The sequence below is a fragment of the Triticum dicoccoides genome, chromosome 7B, assembly GCF_002162155.2.
Source record: "Triticum dicoccoides isolate Atlit2015 ecotype Zavitan chromosome 7B, WEW_v2.0, whole genome shotgun sequence".
Taxonomy (NCBI): domain Eukaryota; kingdom Viridiplantae; phylum Streptophyta; class Magnoliopsida; order Poales; family Poaceae; genus Triticum; species Triticum dicoccoides.
The window spans coordinates 420875680-420890865 of NC_041393.1; positions in this window are offsets into that span (position 1 = coordinate 420875680).

The following is a 15186-nucleotide window of genomic DNA, read 5'->3' on the forward strand; positions in this document are numbered from 1 at the left end:
GCCATGCAACGGATGCACTAGAACTATAAGTGTATAAAAGCTCAAACTGAAAACTAAGTGGGTGTGCATCCAACTTGGTTGCTCATGAAGACCTCGGGCATTTGAGGAAGCCCATCATCGGAATATACAAGCCAAGTTCTATAATGAAAATTCCCACTAGTATATGAAAGTGATAACTCAAGAGACTCTCTATATGAACAACATGGTGCTACTTTGAAGCACAAGTGTGGTAAAAGGATAGTAGCATTGCCCCTTCTCTCTTTTTCTCTCATTTTTTGTAGGCTTCTTTGGCCTCTATCTCTTTTTTTGGGGCTTCTTTGGCCACTTGTATTTTTCATAAAGTCCGGAGTCTCATCCCGACTTGTGGGGGAATCATAGTCTCCGTCATCCTTTCCTCACTGGGGCAATTCTCTAATAATGATGATCATCACACTTTTATTTACTTACAACTCAATATTACAACTCAATATCTAGAACAAAGATATGACTCTATATGAATGCCTCCGGCGGTGTACCGGGATGTGCAATGATCTAGCATAGCAATGACATCAAAAAACGGACAAGCCATGAAAATATCATGCTAGCTATCTTACGATCATGCAAAGAAATATGACAATGAATGCTCAAGTCATGTATATGATGATGATGGAAGTTGCATGGAAATATATCTCGGAATGGCTATGGAAATGACATGATAGGTAGGTATGGTGGCTGTTTTGAGGAAGATATAAGGAGGCTTATGTGTGATAGAGCGTGTCGTATCACGGGGTTTGGATGCACCGATAAAGTTTTCACCAACTCTCAAGGTGAGAAAGGGCAATGCACGGTGCCGAAGAGGCTAGCAATGATGGAAGGGTGAGAGTGCGTATAATCCATGGACTCACATTAGTCATAAAGAACTCACATACTTATTGCAAAAATATATTAGTCATCGAAACAAAGTACTACGCGCATGCTCCTAGGGGGATAGATTGGTAGCAAAAGACCATCGCTCGTCCCCAACCGCCACTCATAAGGAAGACAATCAATAAATAAATCATGCTCCGACTTCATCACATAACGGTTCACCATACGTGCATGCTTCGGGAATCACAAACCTCAACACAAGTATTTCTACTAATCCACAACTACTCACTAGCATGACTCTAATATCACCACCTTTATATCGCAAAACTATTGCAAGGAATCAAACATATCATATTCAGTGATCTGCAAGTTTATGTAGGATTTTATGACTAACCATGTGAATGACCAATTCCTATCATCTCTCTAAATAGATATAAGTGAAGCAAAAGAGTTTAGTTCTTTCTAGAAAAGATATGCCCACGCTTAAGTGAAGCAAAATAGCATTCTACAAATGGCGGTTTTCTATGTGAAGAGAAACAGGCAATCCAAACTTCAAATGATATAATTGAAGCACATGAAGCATTCTATAAAGCCATACTCAAAATATTTAAGTGAGGTGCAATGAGCATTCTATAAATCAACCATGGACTATCTCATACCAGCATGGTTCATAAAATAAAAGTGAAAAATAAATGCAAAAGACACTCCAAGACTTGCACATATCGCATGAACGAAACGAATCCGAAAACATACCGATACTTGTTGAAAAAAGAGGGGATGCCTTCCGGGGCATCCCCAAGCTTAGACGCTTGAGTTTACTTGAATATTTACTTGGGGTGCCTTGGGAATCCCCAATATTGAGCTCTTGCCTCTCTTCCTTTTCCTCATATTGAGACCTCCTCGATCAAACACTTCATCCACACAAAACTTCAACAGAAAACTCGGTAAGATCCGTTAGTATAATAAAGCAAATCACTACTCTAAGTACTGTTGCAAACCAATTCATATTTTATTTTTTCATTGTGTCTACTGTAATATAACTTTTGCATGGCTTAATCCACTGATAGAAATTGATAGTTTCATCAAAACAAGCAAACTATGCAACAAGAACAGAATCTGTCTTAAACAGAACAATCTGTAGCAATCTGAACATTCACCATACTTCTGGTACCCCAAACATTCTACCAAAATTAGGAAAACTAAAAAATTTGTACAGAAAGACAGTGCAAAAAGAATCAGAACCGTTGACATTCCAGTAAAAAATGTAAAATCGCACACTACAACCAAAGTTTCTGTCCTACACCGCACAGACCAACAAGCATTGTAAACATCCTAAAGGCAAACCTCGGCACATTATTTTTATAATACAATGGAATTGTACAAGGGGATAATTATTTTTGTTGAAAAGTTTCTGTAATAAAGATTCACAAAGTTTTCGTGAGCATGAACAAAGTTCAAGGAGCTCCCCCACTTCAACAATGCTTGTCTTTCTCACTTTCACTTTCCTTTTTGAAAAGTTTTGGGTTCCCCTCTATAATTTTTTGCTTTAAACTTTATAAAAGCACTCAACAGAAATAAATGACTCTCTAAAACTTTTGGGTTGTCTCCCTGGCAGCGCTTTCTTTAAAGCCATTAAGCTAGGCATACAGTGCTCAAGTAATGAATCCACCCGGATCCCAAGGTATATCAAACCCAATTTTAATTAACAATGATTTGTGATTTAGTAGTGAGCACAAAGTAACATATATCATGCAACAACGAAGTCTAACTCTCTTCCTATGCATCGACATGTCATAAAAGAACAATTCATGCTAAAGGCCAATGCATAGTATAAGCAGTTTCTTGCAATTTTATCATATTGGAAACATAGAGAGGTGGAGATATAGTTCCTCTCATAATAATTGCAAGTAGGAGCAGAAAGCACATGCATATTATATCTATCAAAATCATCATGTGTAGTAGTAAAACACAACCCATCAATATAATCCTTAATAAGCACAAACTTCTCCGATATAGTGTAGTCGGGAGAATTCAAAAAGATAATAGGACTATCATGTGTGGGTGCAATAGCAACAATTTCATGTTTAACATAAGGAACTATAGCAAGTTCATCTCCATAAGCATAATTCATATTGGCATTTTGGCCACAAGCATAGCAAGCATCATCAAAAAGGGATATTTCAAGAGAATCAATGGGATTATAACAATCATCATAGCAATCATCCTTCGCTAAGCACGAAGGGGAATTAAACAATGTATGAGTTGAAGAGTTACTCTCATTAGAAGGTGGGCGGGGGTAGCTAATCCGCTCTTCCTCCTTTTGTTCTTCGCTCTCCTCATCATCTTTTTCATCCAATGAGTTCACAGTTTCATCAATTTCTTCTTCCATAGACTCCTGCAAAATATTAGTCTCTTCTTGGACAATGGAGACTTTCTCAATAAATGCATCAATATCGGAATTGTATTCATAATTCTCATAACAATATTTAAGCATAGCAAAAACTTTAGGTCTGTAAACAGCATCATCAAGATTTTCACACTCTTTAAACAAAGATTCAATTTCGTAAGCACCCATAAAAGCAACGAATTCTTCTATTTGTTCCACATCATAGTAATCATAGATACCATTAGCATAAGAAGCCAAGGTTTTATCATCATTAAATTTGCATGAACAGGGAAGGTGTGGAGCCTTCATCCTAGAGCAACAAGTATAATCATATCTCAAGCATAGTTCCCGAGCATACCAATGCAACATATGAATTTGATCCCATAATAGTTTCCCTTTTTGTGTCAAGCGATAATCCCTAAAGTATTCATGTTGATCCAATGTGTCTCCCATTACATAATTGAATGGGCTTTTCTCAGGATTATTAAAGTAGTACATAATATTTTTCACATAACCAGCATCGAGGGTTTTAGGAGGTTCCCCATCTCCATGAGTAGCAAGTACACCCAATTTTTTTTGGTATTCGTGTTCCATATCCATAACTAAAGATAGAGAACAACTTAGAACAGCAAATAAAATCTACTTAGTGATAAAGCAAACAAGCACACACGAGAATATTCACCCCACACTATGACTCCCCGGCAACGGCGCCAGAAAAAGTTCTTGATAACCCACAAGTATAGGGGATCAATTGTAGCCTCTTTCGATAAGTAAGACTGTCGAACCCAACAAGGAGCTAAAGGTAGAACAAATATTCCCTCAAGTTCTATCGACCACCGATACAACTCTACGCACGCTTGGCGTTCGCTTTACCTAGAACAAGTATGAAACTAGAAGTACTTTGCACACATGATAGGATAGATTTGCAAGATAATAAAGAGCGCGTAAATAAAAAGTAGGGGATGTTTAGATGAAGACACAACTAAGTTAGTTTTAGTAGAGATCTTTTTGTCACGAGAAAGTTATTTGTCCCTAGGCAATCGATAACTAGACCGGTAATCACTATTGCAATTTTATTTGAGGGAGAGGCATAAGCTAGCATACTTTCTCTTCTTGGATCATATGCACTTATGATTGGAACTCTAGCAAGCATCCACAACTACTAAAGATCATTAAGGTAAAACCCAACCATAGCATTAAAGCATCAAGTCCCCTTTATCCCATACGCCACAACCCCCTTACTCGGGTTTATGCTTCTGTCACTCAAGCAACCCACTATAAGCGAATCATGAACGTATTGCAACACCCTATAGCGAGAATCCCTCACGCTTGCACGACACAGAGAGCATCATAGGACAGCACCAATAATAAAACATGTAAATCAAACCAATCACGATCATCAATTAACCCATAGGACAAAACGGATCTACTCAAACATCATAGGATAGCCATACATCATTGGGAAATAATATATAGTGTTGAGCACCATGTTTAAGTAGAGATTATAGTGGGTAAAAGAGAGGTTACACCGTTGCATAGAGGGGGGAAGAGTTGGTGATGAGGGTTGTGAGGTTGTTGGTGTAGATCGCGATGATGATGATGATGGCCCTGACGGCATTCCGGCGCCACCGGAAGCGAGGGGGAGAGAGCCCCCCTTCTTCTTCTTCTTCCTTGACCTTCTCCCTAGATGGGAGAAGGGTTTCCCATCTGGTCCATGGTCTCCATGGCGTGGGAGGGGCGAGAGCCCCTCCGAGATTGGATCTGTCTCTCTGTATCTCTCTGTTTCTGCGCTCTGGTATTCTGCCCTTTCACCGGTTCTTATATATCCGGAGATCCATAACTTCGATTGGATTGAAACCTTCGCCAAGATTTCCCCCCCCTAAAAAGTAGCTTTCTTGCGGCCAAAGAAGAGCAGCAACCGCCTTACGGGGTGCCCACGAGGGTCAGGGGCGTGCCCCCTGCCTCGTGGGCCCCTCGGACACCATTTCACGTTTTGATTCTTCTTCCCAAATATCACAAATATTCCAAAAATATTCCCCGTTCGTTTTTATCCCGTTTGGACTCCGTTTGATATGGGTTTTCTGCAAAACATAAAACATGCAACAAACAGGAATTGGCACTGGGCATTGGATCAATATGTTAGTCCCAAAAATAATATAAAAAGTTGCCAAAAGTATATGAAAGTTGTAGAATATTTGCGTGGAACAATCAAAAATTATAGATACAACGGAGACGTATCAGCAGGCACTTCTGAATCATGCGCATGAATGTGGCACCAGCATTCTTGAGGCCAAAGGGCATAGTAACATAGCAAAAACACCCTAACGGGGTGATGAAAGCTGTCTTTATCTCATTGGGTCCATACAGTCGGACCTGATGGTACCCGGAATAAGCGTCCAGAAAGGACAGTCGTTCACATCCTGCAGTTGAATCGACTATCTGGTCGATGCGGGGCAGAGGAAAATGATCTTTCGGGAAGGCCCGATTGATGTGCTTGAAGTCAATACACATTCGTGGTGATTTGTCTTTCTTGGGAACCATAATGGCATTGGCGAGCCACTCGGAGTGGTATATCTCTCGGATGAACTCAGCAGCCAGAAGCCGAGCCACCTCCTCGCCAATTGCCTTTCTCTTCTCCGCGATGGACTGACGGAGATGCTCCTTAACGGGTTTTGCCTTTGGGACGACTCGCAAATGGTGCTCAGCCAGTCTCCTGGGTACACCTGGCATGTCAGAGGGCTTCCATGCAAAGATGTTCCAGTTCTCATGGAGGAACTGGATGAGAACTTCTTCCTATTTGCTGTCGAGCATCGTCGAGATATGGGTCGGAGTAGCATTGGGGTCGGTCGGGTGAATGTGGACTGGTTTGGTCTCGCCGGCCGACTGAAATGCGGACTTCGAGGCAGGCCTCTTGGCACACAGCAAATCACTCGGATCTGCAGTCTTTTGGTACTCTTGAAACTTCACTGCTGCCATTTGTTCATATGCTATCTTCGCACCATCCTGAAGACAGTCTTCTTCTCTTTGCCGGTTACTGGCGACCGTTATCACGCCTTTGGGGCCAGGCATCTTCATCTTGAGGTACACATAACACGGTCGAGCCATGAAGCTAGCGTAAGGCAGGTCTGCCCAAAATGGCATGATAGGCACTTTGGAAATCCACTACCTCAAACGTCAACTTTTCCTTGCGGTAATTATTCTTATCACCAAAAACCACGTCAAGAGTGATCTGACCGAGTGAGTCGGCTTTCTTTCCTGGGATGACTCCGTGGAATCGCATGTTGCTCTCGCTCAGCTTGGACATCGGAGTGCCCATTCCTTTGAGGGCCTCAGCGTATAGGATATTCTGACCACTACCACCGTCCATCAAAACCTTGGTCAGTCGGGTGCCCCCAACGACTGGGTCGACCACCAGCGCTTGCCTCCCAGGGGCTGCAACGCGTGGCGGGTGGTCGGACTGGTCAAATGCAATAGGGTTTTTTGACCACTTCAAATACTTTGGTGTCGCCGGAGCAACCATGTTGACCTCTCTGTTAATGACTTTCAGTCGACTTTTGCCCTCGAGACCAGCAAAAATCACCAAGGTGGCATTAACATTGGGGTAACCACCATCATCGTCTTTGTCTTCCTCCTTATCGGACTCTTTGTCCTTTTCACTGGGTTGGCTTTCTCGAAAGCTCTGGATTAGGAATCGACATTGTCGAGTTGTATGCTTGGGGAGAATCAAGTTCCCCTCTTCATCCTTTTTGGTGTGAATATGACACGGCAAATCCATCACGTCGTTTCCTGCTTGATCCTTCACTTTCTTAGGGATCCAAGGTCCTTTGGGCTTCCCCTTGAACTTTCCTTGATTCAACACTGCTACCTCAGCCTTTCGCTTCTGCTTCCGACTGGAATTCCCTCCTCCGGTGTCCTGGGCGACTGGTCTGTTCTTACCAATCCGGAGTCGGTCTTCTTCTTCACAGTTAGCATATTTGGTGGCAATCTTCATCATCTGAGCCAGAGACATATCTCTGGTCCGACCAAACTTCATATTGAGATCTCTGTAGCGAACGCCTTCCTTAAAGGCACAGACTGCTTGGTGATCTGACACGTTCTCCACTGTATGGTGTAGAGTGATCCATCTCTGGATATAATCTCTCAAGGTTTCGTTTGGTTTCTGCACGCAATGCTGCAATTCTGGCATACCAGCGGGTCTCTTGCAGGTGCCCTCAAATGTCCTGGTAAACACCCGCGCCAACTCAACCCAACTCAAAATGCTCCCAGGGGCCAATTGATTCAGCCAGGCCCTGGCAGAACCTTCAAGCATCAGAGGGAGGTGCTTCATGGCCACCTCATCGCTGCCACCACCAATGTGCACAGCCACTCGGTAGTCTTCAAGGCAAGTGTCGGGCTTCGATTCTCCTGCGAATTTACTGACGCCAGTCGCTGATCTGAAGTTGTGAGGGATCTCAGTGGCTCTAATGGCTCTTCCGAAACACTCAGGGCCAGAAACGTGGACCCTGTTTTCCACTGGGCCTATCTCTATCCAACCCCTCTCTGTATGCTCTGTTCCGGTCGACCAAACCCTAAACAAGGACTGACCTTGCGTTGAAGCCAGGCTCTCTTGGGTCGACTAGAACTCTACGATCATTTCCATACGGATGCCTGTCATCATACCGCCGAGGTGCGTATGAGCCATCCCTCGGAAGGGGCGAAGACGCTCGATGGTGGTTTTCGCGGGCGTACTCACGATCATACTCTCCATGAGCTCTTCCCAGGTGCCGATCTCGGTGGTGATCACGATATTCACGCTGCAAAGGTGACCCAGGACTGTGTGCCGACTGAACGGTGTCTGCCCTTACTGATCTGTTGTGGATTCTGTTCCGTGACTGGGACACGACAGAGTTCAGGTCTCCCGCTGCTCGGAGCAGCACCCTGGTCTGTTCCAAGCCTCTTCCAGCCTCTGAACGGGGCGGTTGAATGGACTCTGCGATACGTGCAGCAGCTGCAAGATTCTGGATCGGTGTGCGGAATACCTAAGTTTCCGGTGGAAACAACTGTCGTGGACATCGACTAGACTCGGGGATCAGTCGACGGGTACGATCGTCGACAGACTGTTGGAGATTCTCCAAACGAGTGCGCTCAGCCAGCGTGGCCAGCCGCACTGCCTCCAAGGCCCGAGCCTCGGCGGTCTCCCCTACGATGGGGGTCTGGAGTGCCTCCATGTTGCGGCGGTGCAGCTCTTTCCTCTGCTGTGAGTTGAGAGGTTGGGGCTGATACTCCTCGTGGCCGTATGAGGGGCCATCACCGCCCCTGTTGCCGCCGCTGCGACAAAAACCAGGTGGGCTGCGATGGGAGTCGACCATAAGGACTTCTGCCGCGGGATCACAGCTCCTGCTCTCGGAAAGTGTGTTTGCTAAGTCAGTCGACAGGTCCACTGGACTGCAGTGAAATACGTCGGGCTCGATTGCCGTGACCTGGGGGTGAACGCCTGACGAGCCACCGCTGGAGGCGCGATCGACCAGATCGCTTGCGGCGGCGTCCAGCAGAGTGAGAAGACGACGCGAGGACCGACTGATACGAGGTCGACGACTGCTGAAGGAGGACGGCGCAGGCACTCGCGTGGAAGTGCGGCGAACCTCGGATCGGGAGAGCCTCGACATCGAGGGGGGCCTCCTGGAGCCAGGCGGAGTCGTCGGCGGCGAAAGTGAGCACGCCGAGTCGGAACTCGCGGCCCATGAACAAACCGCCGCTGGAAACCATGTTGATGAAGATCGAAGAAAATGCAACCTCGCCGGAAGTCGCTAAGACGCTTGGCCCCATGGTGGGCGCCAACTATCGTGGTACTAAGTCTGACAGTAAGAATAGGGGGTACGTATGAGGAGGCAAGGCCCTAGCTACGGCGAGGATGTACACACGAGTTTTACGAGTTCAGGCCCCTCTTGGAGGAGGTAAAAGCCCTACGTCTCAGTGCCCTAAGGTGGTCGACTATAATATGGATGTGTGTGTTACAGGGGGTGCGAACCTTTGTCCCAGAGGAGGAGGGTGGCTTATATAGAGTGCGCCAGGACCCCAGCCACCTCCATTTCAGGGGTTCAATGTACATTAAGATAGGGCGTTACTGATAACGCTAGCTATAAGGTGTATTTAATGACCTTTAAGACTACGGAGTGAATGTCCGACCGTTGCTGTCCTGAGTGACTCCTGGTCTTCTGTAGGTCGAGTGGTTTCTCATACAGTCGAATGGCTTCGTCTTGGTCGAGTGGTATCAGGAGGGAGGGATACCCGAGTGAGATGACTGGTCGAGTGGATTGCACTCGACGACTCTGATTGGTACTCTCTGTTGTTCTTTGAATGTCTTTGCTTCTAGCGTAGTGACCTTGGGTAGAGCGCATAGGTCAGGCCTATGACCCTAACCTAGGTCTATGGCATCGTCAGCCACCATCTTGTCCATGTCCGCGCGGCCGTCGTCTTTCTCTGTGTGCATGGCGCGGCTATGCGTGTGTCGATGACGGATGGCGCGTTCGCAGGCATTGGATGCGGCGATGCGCGTGCCACCGTGCTCCCCGCCGTGCCGGTGTGGAGCAACTCTCCATTCCTCGTCGAGTCGGCCTGAAGCAGCGAGTTGCTGAACCATGAGGCGGTTTGGGGCGGCAACTTGCTCCGTCAGGTCAGGCGCGGGAGGTAAAGCAGCGAGCTGCTTTGCTCGTATCTAGTGGGCTAGACGGGCCACCTAGCCTGTGCCAGAGAATTGCTCTTCGGAATCCATCAAAAGAGTGGAGAAAATGATGGAGGATATGGGAGCGATGGAGGGGTGCGATTCTTGCCTGACATCTGGCCTTGTATAAATAGAGGGCGGACGGAGAAGCTCGGCCGACGTTGAGTTTAATGCTGGCCCTCTCATGAGCGGATGTGTGGTCGGAGTAGGTTTCTCGGCTTACACGCGAGTTTAATGGAGGCGTATGAATGCGGCGAGGAGGCGTGTTCAACCGGGCGTGCAGCGGGCAGCGTCCTCAGCCGGCGCGCCGCTTCAGTGGCGGAGGCAGTGAGAGGTCGTGGTCCGCCTTGAGCCATATTCAATGCGGAGCGGCACGCTCTACAGCGGCATGAGTGCGGGCAGCTGACGCCGGGTGGGAGCGCGTGCGGGAGGGGTGAGGAGTTTTTGGTGGGCTAGGCCGGTCAGCAATGAGTTTGGGATCAGTTGGACTCCCGCAAACCTTCCCCATTTTTTTCTCCGGTTTGCGGAAAAAATCGTGTCCGGACGATCCGTAGACCGATACATGTCGGCATTGGATGGCTTCCACGGTCCGAATAACGCGATCTGAACGGCTACGAGAGGTTTACGAGTCCACCTTAGAGATGCCCAAACGTTACGTCGGGGGTTATCATGTGTGTCAGTGTGGCTGTTCTTACCGTTCGGGAAACTTTGTGTGATATAACCATTTGTGTAGTCGTGGGTTGTGACAACCCACCAATGTCACTTCGGGGTTGTTATTACACTATGTCAACTCAGGTGAAAGTTGCAATATGTCTTAACTACTCCCTTTGTTCGGAATTACTTGTCATAAAAATGGATGTATCTATAACTAAAATGCATCTAGATACATTCATTTTTTGGACGAGTAATTCCGAATGGAGGGAGTATGTGAGAGCAAAGAAGAAAAACATGGGGCATTCATAGAGGTGGCTGGGTGAAACCCCTGATTGATTATGTGAAAGTTAATGTTGATGGAGCCTTCAGCATCACCGAGGAAAACGGAGCTACCGGTGCAGGGCTACGCGATGATCACAGAATGACTGTGCAGACGATACTTTTCTGCCCGGTGTGCACAAGATACGGTAATCAATGGTTGCCGCATACACACCCTCATCATGGTAAGTTTATATCAGCTAGCCATTCCTCATGTTGTTAATGCCGCCATGGCTGAGCCAACTGCTCTTAGGACATCTCCAGCCGTCCCCCCAAGAGGCCCCCCAGGAGGCTTTTTTCATCGCCGGCGCGTATTTTTTCACCCAGTCAGGCCCCCACGAGTCCAAAAAGCGCCGGATTTGACGAAAGTTACGCCCGGCGGTACCAACCCAAACCCAAAGAGCTGGGGCGCAGCTGGGGGCACCGGCGCTCCATTTTGTATGCAAAAACCCCACAAGTCAGCCTCAGACCTCACTCTCTCTCCTATTTTCCTCCCAGGCCCACCATGTGCATGGCCAGCGAACGCCTTCTTCAGCGCGTGCATGGCAGGCCGAGGCGGGGACCCGGCCATGGGGCAGTGCTACCTCGCGCGGCGCCGCCGAGCGAAGACGCACTCGCCGGCCCCGGCCAGCGCCGCAGACGCCGCCATCGCGGCACCCCACGCCGGCCGCCGCGGCCGGGACCGGGACCCCGCGCCGCCGCAACTCCGGATCGACCACGCCCGCGCACCAGATGCCCGGGGTCGCCTGGCCCAGCCCGTACCCCGCGGGGCACCAGCCCGCTGCTGGCTGGAGTGTCGCCTTCACCGGCCAGGTCCACGCCCAGGCGGTTCTTCAAGCGCCCCTTCCCGTCGCCCTCGCCGGCCAAGCACATCAAGGCCATGGGCGTCCCCGGCGTGGGTGGAGATGTTGCACGCACGCTGAGGAGCCGATCCGCGCGGGCGAGGAGGACGTCCTGTCCAGCGCGTCGGAGAAGGACGACGCATTGCAATCGTCGATGCTGGCCTCGCTCCCGTTGCCGTAGCACCAATTGGTCCTCGTGGGGCACTGCGGCGGTCAGCGCACATGCGGCAGCTTTGGCGGCGACATCGTCTCCTCCCGCGTGTCCCTCCTGCTCTTGGGCACGCCGGTGGAGCTCTCCCAGGAGAAGGGCACATGCGTGCGCAGCGGCGAGGCGGCGCACCGCAGGCTGCTGCCGGGCGCATCCGCGGAGGCGCAGGAGCGGCGCGGCGTGGGGAGCGGCGAGTCGATCAGCGCGAGCCGCTGCAGGCGTGCTGGCTGCATGCGGGTGAGCCGTCGTGTTGGCTGGCATCATGGACGCACGGGGCTGCAAGCGCGGGCGGGCGGGCGTGCGGACCGCTGTGCAGATGGAGACCGGGGACATGACCGCGAGCATCTCCTCGCCCAGGGTGTCGAGGACGGTCACGGCAGAGCCCGGCGGGTCTGGCGCGTCGGCGACGGGATCCATGCCGTGCTGGCAAGTGGGCGGCGGCCGGTGTGCGCATGCACGCGCGGGGCGGCAGTAGCAGAAGGCGACGCGTTCGACGGCTTCGCTTGGGGATGTCTCACGGCTGGAGTTTTTTCAACCCCAAGCTAAAATTTCCGCCGGCAGCCCCCCAAGTGGCGAAAAAAATGCCTCCTGGAGGGCTGAACGGCTGGAGATGCCCTTAGGAATGACTTGGCCACACCAAACTCTCGGAGCCGATGTCGATAAATTTATATAGGTTGATGGTCAAATCTTAAAATACTACGTATATATGACTGCCCCAGATGGTAAGATAACGTGTGTACTGCTGCGACTAAACAGAGTGAGAGGAGACGAACAATCGACATCGCAGGGACTCCGGCGGCGCAAACTTGGGCAGAAAGATGGTGGGTACATGCATCGGCAGCAGCCGGTATGCATGATCGATCGTGCAAATTGGGGCAACCTCCCGGCGCCGGCCGTCACCATCGCGAGGGGGAAGTGGGTCACTCCGCTGAGTTTCCCGCACGCGCGCCCTAGCGCCATGGAACGGTGGCCGCCACGCGATCTTCTTCCAGCCGACCGGCCGGCCAGTGGCACCGGAGCATGGACGGACATTTGCTATTGTTCGCCGCACCGGAGCATGTGCGTGCGTCACCGAGCAATATTTCTCACTTGGCATACGGACTGCACAAGGCAAGTACGGCAAGGAAGCAGTAACATTTGGTCCACAAGTTGTGCTCCGCATAGTGGCACACTAGCTTGCTTGCCGCAAGTAGCAGCGATGATCTGAATGCGGTGTGAGCTTTCCGGTTGCTGCTCATCGATTGGACTCCGCACCATGTAGAGTGCTAAGCGGAAAACTAATGGCGTGGGATTTCTTGGGATAATCAATTAGATGGGCACCCAATGGATCATGCTGTTGCGTGCGTTAACTAGTACAGATAATTTATTATTATTTCGTGGAAGTGAACGAAGATGCGCACAAACCACACACCACAACACTCACACCCGAGGGACGGAGGGAGCATCTCCTGCACATGCATGTTAGTAGGAAAAAATTATATTATCCTAGCATCTGGTCATATGTTTGTGGAAGCATTTTGGTCATGAGATCATATCGTTTAATTCACGTTCAGGAACCAAATTCCAACTTCACACATCACACTTGGTTAATTTTGTCTAAAGCAAAGGTTGGATTTTCCGGAAACAATTTTTTTTTAAATTATGATTTGTAGACCTTTTATTTTGTGAAATATGATTTGTCCACCTAACAAATTACTCGCTTTTGTTGCCACAAATGCATTTTTAACATTCTTCTCCATTGATTGGAACCATTTTCCCCTGTGTGATTCTTTCCCGCCGGATGGATATTTTTAGAAGAGATATACTTTTAATATTGTGCTGAAACTACACTCTTTATTGAAATTGTGTGGACAAGCTCTAAGTTATTCAGCATGAGTTTTTTAGACTTTGTTTCGTTTTTTGAAGGTTAAATGTGATTTTAGCATGGGAAAACACAAGAAAGAGTATGCGTTGTAAACATATAGGGTGTGTTTAGTTACCCATGGCACCCCATGCAGTCTCTGGAGAGGGCAAATTTGGCTAGTTTGGTCATTTTCAGTGAATCGGACTCGAGTTGGCACAAAAAGGCTCCACTGAGTGTACCTCTTAGGTTTGCAGGTGTTCATGTTCTACTCACCTCATTAATCTTCTTCACATAATTCTTTTTAATCTACACAATTGCGCTTCAGTAGGAGATAAGCTCTACATGAAAAAGATGCACATCGACATTCTGGTTTCATTCTAGTTTCATTGACTGTAAATCTTTAACATTGTATTTATGTTTGGAGCTTTTTCAGATGAATTTTATCGCCCACGGTCGACCATTTAAATTTTTCTTTGAAGAGTAGCTTCTTCTTGTGTTTTACACAACTTTCGTGTTGTAAATTTTTTGTTTCAACAGTCGGAGACGAATAGATTTATATCTCCCTACTAGACTATACACAAGTGTTCATGTGTGCATGTCATTATGAATTTCGGCAAATTTGTCGCACATGGTCGATCATTTGAAAAAAATCACCACTAGCTTCCGCTCATTATTCCACACAACCCTCATGCTGTAAGTTTTTTAGTCCGATGCTCATAGACAAAGTTGTTCAAGTGTGATGGTGTGGGGTGAGTTCACCATATTCACAAGAGGTGAGATTAACCATCGATGTGCACGTAACCAAACAGCCTTAGGTTGCATCTGGGAAGCACAGACATGCAACCAAATATTGTGCTTGTGCTTTTGCTCTCTTGAAGCCTGGGGCTTTACAGACAACGAAACGTAGGACGCGTTTGGTTGGTCGCATTAGCCTCAGTCAGGCCCGTGCGGGAAGAAAAAGGCTTGTTTAGTTACCCGCATTTATTATTGGGCTTGCATAGCACCAAGATTAAAGCATCTATGGGCCTGCATCCCTAGGAACGCTCAAATCAGGCTTTTTTCCTCAGCCAGGCCCCAACGATGCAACCCTAGACACGTGGGTGTGGGCGGTTGCATGCGTGAGTGCGGTCCCGACACGTCGCGGTGTTCCAGACGTGTCGTCATAAATTACCCTCACCTCCCCCTCCTCACCGCTCTCACCCCTCTTCCCCACTCACACCAGTGACGGCAACGACGGCAACCACCTGAGCTCTACTGTGAATCGATCGAAGACGGCGGCGGCAACCACCGGAGCGACTGACCTCCACCGGAGCACATCGGCCATGGTGGTAGGACCTCGTCCTCTTTGTACATTCACCGCTTTCGACTCGGGCTAGATTCGACTAGAGC